At 47.8% G+C, this 17133-nt stretch overlaps 1 long non-coding RNA gene across 1 annotated transcript; it reads right to left on the bottom strand.

Annotated features, from left to right (window-relative positions):
- Nucleotides 1–690: 690 nt before the first annotated feature.
- Nucleotides 691–1110, bottom strand: LOC143831267 (uncharacterized). The gene is made up of 3 exons (XR_013228776.1): nt 1051–1110; nt 896–964; nt 691–764 (listed from the first exon to the last, which is right to left on the bottom strand). It is a non-coding gene; the product is annotated as an uncharacterized LOC143831267 (long non-coding RNA).
- Between the last annotated feature and the right edge of the window lie 16023 nt (nt 1111–17133).

A 17133-nucleotide genomic window follows, 5' to 3' on the forward strand; every position in this document is an offset into this window, starting at 1 on the left:
CCTCCACAGATCACCGTAAACGTCCCCCACCCACCCACACCTACACCCACCACCTCCAGCACCCACCCCACCGACCCCGTCTCAGAATGCCTCCACCCAAACTAGAAGGAGGACTGTTCTCGGGAAGAGAATAATAAAACCGGCGGACAAGTTCTCCCCCTCCTAGTTTGGGCCAGTTTGTCTATTTAACTTTATCTGTGTTTGCTGTTGTTTGTTAAATAAAGTTTATATTTTTGACTCTGTCTCTGTGTACCCTACTGTAGAATCAGGAAGGCCGAAAGCGGCCTCTCTAGTGATTGTGTCTATTCTGGTACTGTTGTGTGGGTTGGAGGTTGGAGGGGTGTCAGTTAAAGGTGTTTTAGGAGTGTGGGGTGAAAGGTGTGCGAGTGTAAGGAGTCACACTGGAGTCTTTTTCAGAAAATTTGCAATAACATTTTATTTTCAAAAACAGTTCAGCAGGGGAAAAAAATTAGGGAATGTAACTTGGACCCCCCCCCCCACCACCACCACCCTCCAGGAAAGCCAACTTTTTTTAAACAAATGTATATATTTAACAGGGATAAAAAATTAGGGAATGTAACTTGGACTCCCCCCCACCACCCCCCACCCCAAAACACACACAGAAAACAATACTCAGGTCCCACTGCTCCCCTCACCAGCCCCTTCCCCTCCGGCCTCCGCCATCTCCCTCACTCTTCTGCACAACCGTCCCATTGTTCCCCTGACTTTACGGCGGAACAAGTCTTCGTCCTCCTTCTTCTTAACTGTGTGGGGAGGGAGAACAAGTACACATTAGTGCCACACATATTTTCCAATCTGGAGTTTACACGGATACACTTTTCAGTGGCCTTAGCCACAGTGTGAGGAGAGTTGGGCAGTGGGGAACATAACCTACGTTCTTCCGCCTCCCTCTGCTGCCTCTGCCTCTCCATCTCCCCTTTTAGGTCAGCCACTTCTGCCTGCCCTGCAAATGGGTTCAAAACAAATGGTAAGCCATATATGTAGGCTAAAGTCACACAACCCACACCCAAGCACAGGTGCAGTACTCACAGTCCCTTCTCTGCTGCTCGACTAGCCCCTCCAAGGATGTCACCCTGGCCTCCATGGCACGCATCCTGGCCTCCATCGTTTCTGCTATAGAAATCAAATAAAGAATTCAATCACACTTCAAATGGAAGCATCACGGCAGGCTCCCTTATGGCTCCATGGGGGTACACACACATGGGTCTCCCTCAAAGAAATAAAACTCTCACCTGCAGCCTGTCCTGAGGTGGAAGGTCCCTCTTCCTCCCCTTCCTCACGCTCAGGTAATTTGGCCACGGCAAGTTTTGATGGTGATTGTGTAGCTGGGCGAAGAAAAAGAGAAATCATAAGTAAAAGCACACAAACCAAAGATAAAACACAGCTGATGGCCACACCACAATCAGAGCCAAAGCGCATTACCAAAGTGGTTCGACAGTACTGGCGGGCTAAGTCAGAGGGAGTTGACAGCATCTTAACACTTTCTCGAATATCATGTAGACAGTAGGGGAAAGAGGCATCTAGACTTTCCATGCATGCTTAAGGGTAAAACATAACGAGGGCAGCACTCACCCATATGCCTCCTCATCTCCAGGGGGGGCTTCCCAGCCTTCTCCCATATCTGTACCATCAGATCGTGGAAGACCGTTCTCCCACTGGGCTGCGGAACCCCCCCCCCCCCACTGTTCTAGACTATTTAGGAAGTCCAGCTTCACCCTCTTAAATTTCGTCCGGACTTGCTCCCAGGTCCGGACGTAGCCCCTCTCCCTCAGCTTGGATGCCAACACCAGGTAAGCACCCTTGGTGTGGCAGTGGGTGCTGGCCATAAGGCGGCCAACGCTTTTGGACTGGAGAACCAGCTCCAGAAGTGCCTCAGCCTCGGCGCGCTGCCAGAAGGAGCCCTTCCGTGGCTTCGGCATCTTCGGAATGACGGTTAGGCAACGAACATGCGTTGCTCCGATCGACCACCCCAATTTTAAATGTATCAAAGCCGCCCACCAATAAAATTATTCCTTAGACCATCAGTGGTTTTATCCTCCAGTTTGACAGGGGTCGCCAATACTTCCTGGCTACCCGCCTCCCCAACCTTTCCCTGTTCTGCGCTTCCGTACTGTGTTTGTCAACTTCAGCGTGGAGTTAGCATGAAGGGTGCTTTTGTCAAAGTGCTTTTGGACCAGAGATTCCCCGTTTTTTGGCTGGCTAAATAGACAAACCGCACAAGACAAGGTTAAACAAAGAACATAAACCTTTATTTTACAACAGAGTAGAAAAAAAAAATCAAACACGCCTCCTATTTCTGTAGAGGTGGGTGGCTATAGCGTCCCGAACCTTGCACCCCTCCGCATAGATCCTTTTTTTCCTTGCTTCAGGGATGTCTTGTGTGTCCTCAAGGACTACAGGATCAGGTTCATCCACAGGGAAGGGGATGTTATGTCCCTTGTCCTCACAGATGTTGTGCAAAATGACACATGCGATGATCAGCGGAGTCACATTGTCTATATGCACATGGAGTCGTGACATCAAGCAACGGAACCGTGACTTCAAACGTCCAAAGGCACGCTCCACTACATTCCTTGCCCGGGAGTGACTGAGGTTGTAGTGGCTCTGCACGTCTGTCCTTGGCCGCTTATAGGGAGTCATGAGCCAGCGGCGTAATGGGTAGGCTCCGTCCCCGAGCACCAACGCCGGCACACGCACGCCCTCAATGGTGGCGGTGGGGTTTCCTGGAACAAATACCCCTTCGTCCATGGCTTTCCTGAGGTTAGATTCCCTGAAAACAAGGGCATCATGCCTCCTGCCACTCCACCCCACCTCGGCATCTATAAACCGTCCGGAGAAGTCCACAGTTCCTTGCAGGAGAACAGAACAAAAGTCCTTCCTGTTCCCGAACTCCTTTATGCTTCCCCCGGGTGCACGGATAGGGATGTGGCTTCCATCGACGGCCGCAAAACAATGTGGGAATCCAAGCCTGGCAAACCCGTCCATACTCTGGAATAAGGGAAAAAAACCATGGCATGTTAGCGTGGGGTGCATCGCGTATTCGTTGCTCACCTGTCAAACAAGAAAAAAAAATTTAAAGGGAAAAGGGCATAGAATGACACTCACCGCTCCAAGGCGGTCTCCGAGGCACACCACTTTGCTGAACAATTCCGCCTCCATGGCGAGGCAGAACTCCTTAAGGATATCGCCAACCATTGTGACTCCGAGTCCGAATTGCTGGGCTACTGTCCGGAAGTACTGAGGGGTGGCCAAGTACCACAATGCGGCTGCCACCCTTTTTTCCACTGGAACGGGGCGCCGCATGCCAGTGACTTGCCTTTCCATGCGGCCACGTAGAGCCTCCACGAGTTCAAAAAATGTTCCCCTAGACATTCTAAAGTTGGCAATCCAGTGGTCATCATCCCAGCGAGACCACACAAAATTTTCCCACCAGTCAGAGGATCTTTCGTCCACCCAGAACTGTCTGGGGAACTGGACCTCTGCCAGAGCTTGCCAGTGCTTCTTTGCCGCCATGGTTGCCCGTAGAGAACGTCTTCTACTGGTGGTCATCGTTCCGGCAATACGTTCTCGGTAGTCCTCGATAGCAGCCCTCCTATGCCGCACGGTGGTATGGATACGCTGGACTACCGCAAGCATCTGAGCCAACAATTGAAAAATAATCCTCTCCATTGCAACGTTAACCTGTGCTGCGGGCAGTAGGCTACGCAAACAAAGAGTGAGGCCGACCACGTGTCTGCCTAGGTGCATATAATCAGGTAACCTGTGGGCGTGTACTGTGGGCGGGGATTAACCTATCAAACATATCAATGCATCAACCTCTGGTTCATAGAAAACAATAGAAAACACGTTCCAACGGCGCCAATGATTTGACGATGACGTGTTGCTACGGGGTTTCCTGGTTTTTTTAAAAAAAAAGGGAACCCCGACAAGTCCGGCTTTAGGGTCGAGGTCAAAGGTGTGCCTGCAGTTTGATTGACGGGCACGGGAGGCCAGAAGCGCTAAAAAGGGACCTCCTTTGTAGCGATAAGACGGAGACCGGAAGCCTGTGGGTTACGAAAGTGACGAGAAGTGAAAGTGCTAAATTCCGCAAAAACCGCAGCTGTGCGTTACGGGCACAGCTAGTTACATTTCGCTAGTTAAAGTAGCGATTTCGCAAACAGCAACCAAATAGCCACTTTGAGCTCTGTGCGAAATGGCCCCAAGCTACAACTTTAGAAATATAACAATAGGATGACTACCATAATATCAGGTAGACTAAATTTAACACACACACCCTTTGCCAATAAACTTTTTGTAAACATAATTTCAAGTCACTTCATCCAAGGTGATGAGAACTCAGAAAAACGTTATCCAGATCTCCTCTATACGGAGGAAGACACTTAGGACTGAAATCTTTGCCACCATCTTCCATTTGTTAGCCATCTGTACTCATTATACACATAATATTGAACAGACTTCTTGATCACACTTTGTTTTTGTATAAACTGTTAACATTATCAAAGTCAAAGGTTAATTGTTTCATTCACAACAGAAAGACAGGATATCGAGAAGTCCAAATGCAACTTCAGTGAATCCAACAGTGGTCCTCTATTCTGACACCGGAGAATCCAATCTTTTAAGTAGCCTCCTGGCTGGAAATGTGTACAAACAGATAAATAATACATCCAACACTATGAGGGGATTTGGGATTTGAAAGGAGCCTTGTAACTTGACTGGATCATTGTAAATGCTTTCTCTCATCTATAGCAGCCAGAATGTAATGCAGTGTCCAACTGGACGTAAGCTAACTGGAGATAGTAGCAGGTTTAGACCGAAATCAGATATCTGGTTTTGCAGTCTCCAGTGTCTTGAAAGTGTGACTGGGATTTAGTACTGAATGCTACCGCCACTTTCCACCCCACCCCCAAGTTTTTGAGAATCGCATCTTGCCCTGTTTCTTCCATACACGATGATGTTACCCATTCAGTCTTGTTTGACTTTTGGTGATCCCATGGCTCAACAGTTGCCACATTTTTCATACTTGCACCACTTCTTCTAGATAAATAATGCTTTGGCCATTTCTTGCATTTCCTCCTGGTTTGAAGTAGCTGACAATAATAGTTTAAAAAATAAATCCCAAATCTTTCCCTACCCCATTCCTTAAAAGATGTCTGTCATTCAGACTTCCTCAAAACCCTGGCAAACAAGCAAGTCTAGCAGCTGAGGCTCTTCAAAGAGAATAAAGAAACAGAAAAAGTTTCTTCCTTCCACTAGCAGAACCGATCCACAGGAGTCAACTCATTTTTGTATGATTTGCTATCTGAGCACAGTTGCTAGGTGGGTAACTGGTGGTGGCACATGCTCACAATTTTCAGAATTATTAGATCTACATAAAGCCAAAGGTAATCATGGGAAGATCATGTGTCATTTTAAACAGTTATATTTTGAATGCATGTGCTGCCTTTGCTTCGGTGTGGTTTCTGGGACACACCATTTTGGCATATGATTAGATTTCGGTGAATTGCGTGACAGTTACACAAGATACACATGAAGTTGCTTTATACTGAATCAGAACATTGGTCCACCAATGTCAGTGTTGTCTTCTCAGCCTGGCAACAGCTCTCCAAGGCCTCGTGTACGGGTCTTTCACATCACCTACTGCGTAGATATGCCGAGGATTGAACTTGGGACTTTCTGCAGCAAAGCAAAGACTCTGCCACTGAACCACAGCCCTTTCTTTTCGAATGTGGAAGCCCACACACACTGTATACAATCTGAGTTAGAATGCTCACTGAAGACACCTGGCTTTGGGCAAAGCTGTAAAACTAGAGATATGAGCTATAGATACCTTACCCCCTACCCAATCAGGAATGAGACCTTATAGGAAAGTATTTCTTTTGTACATTAGTATTTCATTTGATAAAAACTTACCATTTGAGGATGCTGCTGAAAATTTGTTTGAATTATGATTAAATCATAGCAGTGATCATACATATCAATGCAACACAAAACAAAGCCAAAACTCAAACCCCCAAACAATAGAACTATTTCTTTGGGCCATCACGAGATATATCCTCACTTTTATGATATATGGAATTCTCAACTTGACTTGAGAATCTGGGTCAAAAAATTTATGAAGTGGGGCTAGGTACAGCAAGCAAAGGAAAATCCTCGTTTTGCATAAAAATCTCAAAGCTAAAAAAGGGAGGAGCGGGGAAAGAAAGCCTAAAGTTATATTAAGAATGAGTTGTGCTAAAATAATGAAACAATGTGAGGCAGATCCTGGAGCTTCCATAAATAAATCAGAGAAATCTCATTTCAAATCCTGACTCACTGGCATTTAATCCAGATATATTTGAGAGTGGAAGTAGATGATGATGAAAGCAGCATCAGCTTCCTGGTACCTATTTTCCCATTGGGTCGGAGTATGCAGCTATACAAATAGCCACATCATTCAAACTGATCTGCTCAAAAGCACTGGCCTGATTGTACCTAATAAAAGTGTCTTAATAAAACTTGCACAAGTGATACAACTACTGCGAATCATCTTTCTGGATTTTATTTAACTTTTACTTATCACATCATACCCTATACTTGCAACATTTCATGGTGCTTTGATCATAATCTCATGTGTTAATTATGCATGCCTGCTTAGTGAGATCCCATCACATGCCTCTGACATGCTACTTCATGAAAGTTTCTGTGAGGATTAAAGCAGGCATATTCTAAGATGCCACAAAATTCACGTTTATTAAGGAAAGAAGAGAGAAGGATCTGTTGAATGGAAAACTATAAGGGCAGTGCCACCAACAGATAAAGTCAAAGAGAAGCCTTGGAAGGGGTTTAGGGGAAGGAGTATTCTCTATTTCTGAGAACTAGAGCTAGAAGAAGAGCCTCTTGTGGTGCAGAGTGGTAAGGCAGCCGTCTGAAAGCTCTGCCCATGAGGCTGGGAGTTCAATCCCAGCAGCCGGCTCAAGGTTGACTCAGCCTTCCATCCTTCCAAGGTCAGTAAAATGAGTGCCCAGCTTGCTGAGGGATAAAAGGTAATGACTGGGGAAGGCACTGGCAAACCACCCTGTATTGAGTGTGCCATGAAAACGCTAGAGTGTCACCCCAAGGGTCAGACATGACTCAGTGCTTGCACAAGGGATACCTTTACTTTAGAGCTAGAAGCTAGAAGAACAGACAGAACTGCATCACACGGAATACTTTTGCAACTGTTTATATAGTATTTATTCCAATGCTATTTTTCCCAGGTATGCCATCAAATAAGATGGGTTTGTCTTATATTCACATAAAAGTTCCAAATGTCCAATAATTCTTTTGGGGGTATAATATTTTAGGGGGGTGTTTTACATTCAAGGTTGCTTTCCATTTTATTTCTGGAGAGATCAGCAAATAAAACTTTTCATGTCTTGTGCATACCATAATTAACAGCTGCTGCAGCAAATCAAACTGTTAAAGAGACCAGTTCAAAAGCTGGCTACCCTGCTGGAATATCATCATACTACATAACTGTTGCAGTCTTACAAGCTATATTACCATGCCACAAAAAGTAGATATGCACCAAAGAGCCTTTGCCTCTTATCCTATATGAGATGCTCTAGTGAGACTCTGTGAATACAAGACTGCCATTCTCAAAGAGCAGGTTCATTTCCACAGTTGTTCCGGACCCTGAGCCCAGCTCCCACTAAAGGCTCATCTTGCTTCTTCACCATTTGCCTTCCGCAGGCAGGTAAAGATGTTTGGATTCTGCCAGGTTTTTTGGAAGTAGTATCTAATTTGCTGGACTTGGGTTGCATCCAAGGCTTTTGCAAACTGAGTGTATTCATGGAAGCAATTTGTATTTCCTTCCCCTTTCCCCAAGTCATTTTATGCATGCTGATGCCAAAAACAGCTGTTCAGGATCAGGACTGTCCTCCAAATCAGTATGCTTTGTGACATTTGGGAGGAGATGAAGAGAGAATTGAGCAGAATTGATTTGCTTGCTTGCATGAGTCTGGGAGAAATCTAACAAATATACTGGCCCAAAATTGTACAGGGCTTCATTAAGTGGCTTGTACTGGCAGCTAGAGAAGATCTTTTAAAACTGTTAACCCACAATCCCTATAACTTGCTGTGGGAACAAACTTGTTGTCCTTGTTGTGGATTATTCCTTTACAGACTCCCTTTCCACACAGGAGGAATGTAGCAGCATGGGCTCCGAAGGAAGGTGGCATATTCTGGCCCCTCCACATGATGCTGCCACCTCTGGAGGCCAGATCACAATATCCTCCATTTTAACCTGCGACTTTGGGAATCAGAAAAAGTGGATTCACCATCCTAACATGTACCTTCCATTGGTGAACAACAAGCAGGCAACCAGCCAAAAGAACAGATGGAGGGTCAAACATAGAATCATAGAATCATAGAATCATAGAGTTGGAAGGGGCCATACAGGCCATCTAGTCCAACCCCCTGCTCAACGCAGGATTAGCCCTAAGCATCCTAAAGCATCCAAGAAAAGTGTGTATCCAACCTTTGCTTGAAGACTTCCACCTCCTTAGGCAGCCTATTCCACTGCTGAACTACTCTGACTGTGAAAAACTTTTTCCTGATATCTAGCCTATATCGTTGTACTTGAAGTTTAAACCCATTACTGCGTGTTCTCTCCTCTGCAGCCAGCAGAAACAGCATCCTGCCCTCCTCCAAGTGACAACCTTTCAAATACTTAAAGAGGGCTATCATGTCTCCTCTCAACCTCCTTTTCTCCAGGCTGAACATTCCCAAGTCCCTCAACCTATCTTCATAGGGCTTGGTCCCTTGGCCCCAGATCATCTTCGTCGCTCTCCTCTGTACCCTTTCAATTTTATCGATGTCCTTCTTGAAGTGAGGCCTCCAGAACTGCACACAGTACTCCAGGTGTGGTCTGACCAGCGCCGTATACAATGGGACTATGACATCTTGTGATTTTGATGTGATGCCTCTGTTGATACAGCCCAAAATGGCATTTGCCTTTTTTACCGCTGCATCACACTGCCTGCTCATGTTTAGTTTACAAACATGCTATAGTCCAGCCAGCTAAGTCCTGCCCTTGCACCGACCTCCCTCTCCCACACTCCAGGGCATGGGAAGTAGTGTCTTTTTAAAATGGCAATGTGAGTGGAGCAACAAATAGGCGGATATGTGTGTAGGCGAGGCCAGTAATACAGACAGACATATCATCTGCAGGAATGTGGCATAAAGCACGCATGCCAAAAGTAGGGATCAATACAGTTGAGTACAGTTCTGCAAAACTACTAGGGTGTTGGTGATCAGCCACCACACAAACTTTCATGTGTCCCCCAAAGTGTCAGTGCTTTGCCCTCCACAAACGGACACAGTATGTCACAGAATCAAGTGTCAAGTGTCACAGTGGAGCATCCTTGTATCCTGGGTGTAAGCTGCACGGAGCTTTCATTCCAGTCAGGTTGATTCAGTCCCTGCCATCTACACAGAATGCGATTTCCATTTGATTTTGTCCAATTTAAAATTTCCCTCTGCAACAAACATGATTGATCCAGTGTGACCCTACCTTTTGCCCGCAATATTTAGGAGTGGAAATAACCCTCAATATTTTCAGAATCTGATTGAGAAAGCATGTTTGCCGTGGTAGAGAAGCCCTGATTGATCAGGGCTGACTCCCGTGATGGAGAAACCCTGATTGGCCAAGGCTGCCCAGGTTGTAAGCTATTCTTAAAGGGGAAGCGCTAATTTTCTCTACCCAGAAGCTGCAGAAGCAGTAACTTCTGTGGGTAGAGGTTTGCCTCTTGTTTTTTTTCTCCCTCTGTTGTCTTCAATCTTCTCCCCCCCCCCTTCAAGAAAAGAAAAGAAAAAGAAAGAAAGAAGCTCCATCTGGGCTTGGCTCCCCCCTCCCCTTCTGAGCCTCCCTAACCTTGTGCAAAACACTTTTCTGTTTCAATGGGGCGGGGGAGGAAGACTGAGTTGAAATTGATCTGGATTCAGCAGGATCCACATCAGAAAAAAACAAAGTAAGTGCAGAATCAGCCCTAGACCATTAACACTCTTGGGGTGGTGCACACACCAGTATAGTGGGTATGGCAACTTTAACTGTGGGAAGATGCATATTTGTTTACACACTAGCAACAGAAATGGTACTGGCCACGTGCTCCACGGACAAAGAAACACTGCTGGTAGGGACTGAAGGAGACTTGTGATACCAGCATGCCAATCTTGGTGACCAGCACAGCTTCTGGACTGACCAGGAGTCATGATTCCCCTAGGGATGAACGAGGTGGGAAGTTAGGGAGATGGAAGCAGCTCATATGGTAAACCATGTTCTTTGGTCTGCGGTGAGTTCAAGATGGTGTTCAGCTCTCAGCCCTCCTCACAGCCCTTGACCTCCCAGGCGTCCTCCATCCCACTGTGCGGTGGCAGGGAACCAACATGGAGGGACACTGAGATCAGAGACCTCCTAGTCATCTTTGGGAAGGAGAAGGTGCAGAGAGCTCTGAACATGTCCCACAGGAACTGGGAGGTGTTCAAACAAGAGGCCATGGAGTTGTGAGCTCTTGGCCACAAGAGGATGGGCCTGGAGTGCCATTACAAAACAAAAACACACAGGCAGGAATACTTCTGCTGTGGTCCACAATCAGCGACCCGGAGCCGTTTGGGTCACCTGTCCCTACCATGACATTTTTAGGGGGATCTTGGGGAGGTGAGGGTGACAGGCACCCCAAAAGGGTTGCCCAGAGCCTAAAACTGACCAAGCAGAAGCATGGGATGGAGGAGAGTGGCCAGCAGCAACTGGACAATCCCAACGAGGTCCCGGCTGAGGATGCAAGCCGCACTGGAGAGGCTGCCAGGAATGGAAATCCTCACCCTGAACCCCTGCCAACTCATACCGGGGGATGAGGACATTCTCCTTTGCCCTACTCCCCAGGTAAGCAGGGAACGCCGGGGTTGCAGTTCATAGTTGCAGGACCTTTGAAGTTTGGCATCTTCATCTCGCCACGTGGCCAGCTCAGAGATCCCTGTGGCTTGGTCACTCAGCAGTCTCCCACTGCGCAACCAGTTTGCATTGCCCATGAAAAAACTTACCCATGGAACACTCATCCCCATGTGCCTATGGGCCCCCACAGGAAACAGTCCTGGGCTGCTAGATGTGCGTGATGCTTTGTGTATTAACAGAGACCCAGTTGCCAGAGCTGTTGACAACAGCATTTCCAGAGATGTCCCCTCGTGGAGATGAAGACCAGGGCAGTGACTGCCACATATACAGGTGAGGGGTCCTGCAGGTGGGGTCATGGTAGTCGGGAGGGTCAGTGTATGTCTGCCTGTGAGCTCCACAGGGATGTTCCTCATGTCGGGACATGCCTAATGGCAAGCAGGAGGTGCTCTTTGAAAAGGACTGGGTATGTGTGGTGACCATGGTATCCAAACACCTTCTCCATCCCTCATGGTATGATGCCAGAGGGGTGAGACGTAACTGTTCTCCACAGACTGCATCCCACCCACTGAGCAGTCTGCAGCCATGCCTCAGCTACTGAATGCCCAAGACCAAGTGATGTGCCTGATGGTAAGCATGACCTACTACTCCAAGGGACTGCCTGCGTATGTCCCCCACAGGAATGTGCAACGGCCCCAGTAAGGGGTTCCATTGCCGCTATCACCTATCTTCCCATTGAGAAGCCACTCTGTCCAATGAGAAGAGGGCCAGGAATGTGCTGTGACTGATGCCGTGGGGATGCAGTGCTGTGTGGAGTGGTGCTGCAACCCCTCATTCTCTCCCACTGGACACTTGGTGTGTTTGTGATTTGTAGGTGACAGGTCAGGAGAGGAGGAGGAGGAGGAGGAGGAGGAGGAGCTAGCCACAGGGAGACTAGTGGAACTTCCCAGGAGAAGCCTCTCTGATGAAGAGTAACTACTGTGAGAGGTGGCAGAAGTCTGTTTCCCTGCTCACAAACCTAGGCCAGAGGCTCCTTGAGCATGGTGAAGAGGACATGCTCCAGTGCAGGGCTATCACAGAGGCCCTGGTGTGGGTAGAGAGGGAGTGGATGGACAGAACTGAGGCAGTCACCGTTAGAGACTTCGAGGAAGCTCCCATGGCCCGGGAGGTAGCCCACTAAGGCCAGGGAGGCATTCACTGCCAGCATGCAGGAGAACAATGCCATCATGCATGGGACTGTCCAGTCAATGGACAGGATAGGACCCCTGGTAGAAATGGTCGTGGCCCTCATGGAGGCCAGGGCTAGAGACAACCATGACCACAGCCTCCCAGGGCCTCCCTGAACCCCCCAGGAATGCCTGCCCCTAACCCCTGCCACCCCTGGAATGAGCCAGGGAATGAGCCTTGTCAAATGAGCCTTGTCAAATAGAAAAGACTGATAAAACCCAGGGATATGTATTCCCCATGAGACCATGTGGTGTATCCAGCCACCCACTGACCCGTCATGGAATAAAAGGTGTATCCTGTACTGGCAGTGATTGTGGTGGGCTTCATTGTATGTGGCCATACCATCAGAGGTCTTGGGCAGCAACCTGGAGAGCGGGGAGTAATGTGGTCTGCCTATGATGACTGGGGGCCCTCCCAGTCATATGTGTAGGTTTGGGGTCATGAAGGTGGGTGAGGGTGGGTTGTAAATGGTTCCTCTGGAACAGTAGTAGTCAACAGGCAAGAGTTGGTGGATGAGGTGAAGGAGGTGGGGACCCTAGGGGGAAGTGACCATGTCCTCATAGAATTCCTTTTGAGATGGGGAGCCAAGGAAGCTTGTAGCCAGACGCGGATGTTGGATTTTCGTAGGGCAAACTTTAATAAACTCAGAGACATGATGAGTGTCATACCATGGACAAGAATGCTGAAAGGGAAGGGAGCATGTGAAGGGTGGGCGCTACTCAAACAAGAGCTATTGCATGCTCAATCAATGACTATCCCAGAAAGACGAAAACACTGCAGGAGCTCTAAGAAGCCTATTTGGATGAACAGAGAACTTCAAGAGGAACTAAGAAAGAAAAGGAAAATGTTCAGGAAATGGAGGGAAGGACAGAGCTCTAAAGAAGAGTACCTACAGGTTACTAGGCACTGTAGATCAATCATCAGAAAGGCCAAAGCTGAGAGTGAGCTAAGATTGGCCAGGAAAGCTCATTGTAACAAGAAAAGATTTTTCAGTTATGTGAGGGGCAAACGTAAAGTAAAGGAGGCAATAGGCCCACTGTTGGGTGCGGATGGACAAACTTTAACGGAAGATGCAGAGAAAGCAGAAAGGCTTAGTGCCTATTTTACATCTGCTTTTTCCCACAGGTCAAAGTGTTTAGGCACATCTAGAGATGGCCGTAGCCAAAGGATAGTGTCTGGGTGGCAGGTTAACATGGATAGAGAGGTTGTCGAGAGGCATTTAGCTGCACTGGATGAGTTCAAATCCCCTGGTCCAGATGAAATGCACCCGAGAGTACTCAAAGAACTTTCCAGAGAACTTGCACAGCCCTTGTCCATCATCTTCGGAACCTCTTTAAGGACTGGAGATGTCCCGGAGGACTGGAAGAGAGCAAACGTTATTCTGATCTTCAAAAAAGGGAGGAAGGATGACCCGGGAAACTACAGACCAGTGAGTCTGACCTCTGTTGTGGGGAAGATAATGGAGCAGATATTAAAGGGAGCGATCTGCAAACATCTGGAGGACAATTTGGTGACCCAAGGAAGTCAGCATGGATTTGTCTCCAACAGGTTCTGCCAGACTAACCTAGTTTCCTTTTTTGACCAAGTAACAGGTTTGCTGAGCCTCTTGTGGCGCAGAGTGGTAAGGCATCCGTCTGAAAGCTTTGCCCATGAGGTTGGGAGTTCGATCCCAGCAGCCGGCTCAAGGTTGACTCAGCCTTCCATCCTTCCGAGGTCGGTAAAATGAGTACCCAGCTTGCTGGGGGGTAAACGGTAATGACTGGGGAAGGCACTGGCAAACCACCCCGTATTGAGTCTGCCATGAAAACGCTAGAGGGCGTCACCCCAAGGGTCAGACATGACTCGGTGCTTGCACAGGGGATACCTTTACCTTTTAACAGGTTTGCTGGATCGGGGAAATTTGGTTGATGTAATTTACTTGGATTTTAGTAAAGCTTTTGACAAGGTTCCCCATGATGTTCTGATGGATAAGTTGAAGGACTGCAATCTGGATTTTCAGATAGTTAGGTGGATAGGGAATTGGTTAGAGAACCGCACTCAAAGAGTTGTTGTCAATGGTGTTTCATCAGACTGGAGAGAGGTGAGTAGCAGGGTACCTCGGGCCTCGGGGCTCGGCCCGGTACTTTTTAACATATTTATTAATCATCTAGATGAGGGGGTGGAGGGACTACTCATCAAGTTTGCAGATGACACCAAATTGGGAGGACTGGCAAATACTCCGGAAGATAGAGACAGAGTTCAACGAGATCTGAACACAATGGAAAAATTGGCAAATGAGAATAAGATGCAATTTAATAAAGATAAGTGTAAAGTTCTGCATCTGGGTCAGAAAAATGAAAAGCATGCCTACTGGATGGGGGGTACGCTTCTAGGTAGCACTGTGTGTGAACGAGACCTTGGGGTACTTCTGGATTGTAAACTAAACATGAGCAGGCAGTGTGATGCAGCGGTAAAAAAGGCAAATGCCATTTTGGGCTGTATCAACAGAGGTATCACATCAAAATCACAAGATTTCATAGTCCCATTGTATACGGCACTGGTCAGACCATACCTGGAGTACTGTGTGCAGTTCTGGAGGCCTCACTTCAAGAAGGACATAGATAAAATTGAAAGGGTACAGAGGAGAGCAACGAAGATGATCTGGGGCCAAGGGACCAAGCCCTATGAAGATAGGTTGAGGGACTTGGGAATGTTCAGCCTGGAGAAAAGGAAGTTGAGAGGGGACATGATAGCCCTCTTTAAGTATTTGAAAGGTTGTCACTTGGAGGAGGGCAGGATGCTGTTTCTGTTGGCTGCAGAGGAGAGGACACACAGTAATAGGTTTAAACTTCAAGTACAACGATATAGGCTAGATATCAGGAAAAAAATTTCAGTCAGAGTAGTTCAGCAGTGGAATAGGCTGCCTAAGGAGGTGGTGAGCTCTCCCTCACTGGCAGTCTTCAAGCAAAGGTTGGATAGACACTTTTCTTGGATGCTTTAGGATGCTAGGGCTAATCCTGCGTTGAGCAGGGGGTTGGACTAGATGGCCTGCATGGCCCCTTCCAACTCTATGATTCTATGATTCTATGATTCTAACCTGTGGTCCTCCAGATGTCCATGGTCTAAAATTCCCATGACCCCCTGCCAGCATTTGCTGGCAGGGGCTCATGGGAATTGTAGTCCATGGACATCTGGAGGACCACAGGTTGACTACTCCTGCTCTAGGAGACAGGAATTGAACCATGGTGAATGTTTAACAATATTTATTTAACAGAGCAACATCCCTCCACCTCCATCTCAGCGCCCTCAATGTCCACCACATGTGGAGGGGAGTCCTGGCCCTCACCCTGCTCAGCTCCCACAGGGTGTGCTGGGGTGGGGGGAGGGAGGTGGTCCTGCCACCCTGCCTAGTGCCAGTGTTGCTGCAGAGGCAAAGAGAAATAGGAAGAGGGGGGAGATGGTACATGTTGCCATCAATACATTTAACTGCACTGGCAATATCGAAAGGTGTTTTCGGGTTGCACACGAGGAGTGAGTGTCTAACAAAAAAGGCTCATGCGTTCAATTGCTTTTTGAGTCGCAAGAGAGCACTTTAACCTTGTACAATGGCAACAGCAGGCATTTGATGCTCACACAGGGAGATGGTGGTGGTCCATGTGCTAGAGGGATAGTCCTTTCTGTCCATAGATTGGACCTTGCTGACACTGGCCCCTTTCCATGAAAGCAAAGTACTGCAGTACAACAGTGGCATAGGCTTCAACTCACCCTGTCTCCTGACATTGCAAAGTGTCCCTTCTGTCCTTTAGTTGGAGTACTCCCTCCTAACTTCCACCTACTTCCTTCCCTAGGGAGGGAACATAGCAGCACCCAATGAATGGTGCGTGGGTGCAACAGCTGCCTCCCAGATGGCCATGATCTGGGAGTAAAAGGGTGTCCTCCCGCTCTTCTGTGATTCTCCCCCCCCCCCAAACCTCCAGGCTGTTCTGGAAGTCAGGCTTCAAGTGCTTGAACTTCGTTTGAACCTTTTCCCAGGTCCATGGGTGACCACACTCACTGAGCTTCCGGGACAGCACCACACATGCATGCCTAGTGTGCATGTGGGTGCTGACCATCAGCCTCGGCAGGCTTTTTGAAGCCTGCACCAGCTATAGGAAGGCCTCTATTTCAGCCCTCTGCCCCCTTCCTTGGTGCAGGAATGTTGGAGAATGGCAGGTTTCCAGTGGAGCAACGAATAAACGCCCCTCCCCACATTTTTAAAGAATGCATTAAAGTCCTTGTCCAATAGGAAAGGCACTGTACATAGGACTGCTAACCCTGTTGCCCCCAAGGCACTCTGTGGGAGGGGGACGACAGCAACACTACTGCATGTCTCCCTAGTAAAAAAAACCATTTAGGACCTACAGGGAGGACCACAGCACACATACCTTGTCAAGCTCGTTGCCAAGGCACATCACCTTGCTGTACAGCTCTGCCTCAATAGCAAAACAGAACTCCAGCACTCCAGTAGACATTCCCAGGCCAAACTGCTGTGACACAAGACTGTAATATGTCAAGCTGGCAAGGTACCAGATAGCTGCAGCCACCTTCTTCCCCATCAGGATGGGCAGGTGCATGCATGATACTCCAGCCTCCCCTGGAGTATGGTGACAATTTTATTGAAGGTTACTCTGGACATACTGAAGTTGAGGATACATTTGTCATTGCTCCAAGTGCCCAGGATGAAATTATCCTGCCAGTCGGTGGTTCTCCTATCCACCTACATCAGCCTAGGGAACCAGAGAGGGTGAACCATCTTTGCCTTGCTCCCCTGCGAGCTCTTCTCAAGTGACCCAAGGTCTGTCTTTGCTGGCCACAGCCAGGGACAGCTCCATGATGTTGAGCCTTCTTCCATAACCTGAGCATTCCCTCTTGGAACACAGTCACGTCCACCCAGATTCGAGAGAGGGTGGCATTAAATCATTGTACTAGCAGTAAGAACACAGCCAGCAATGCAATCAGGA

Source organism: Paroedura picta, chromosome 3 (assembly GCF_049243985.1).
Source record: "Paroedura picta isolate Pp20150507F chromosome 3, Ppicta_v3.0, whole genome shotgun sequence".
NCBI classification, from domain to species: domain Eukaryota; kingdom Metazoa; phylum Chordata; class Lepidosauria; order Squamata; family Gekkonidae; genus Paroedura; species Paroedura picta.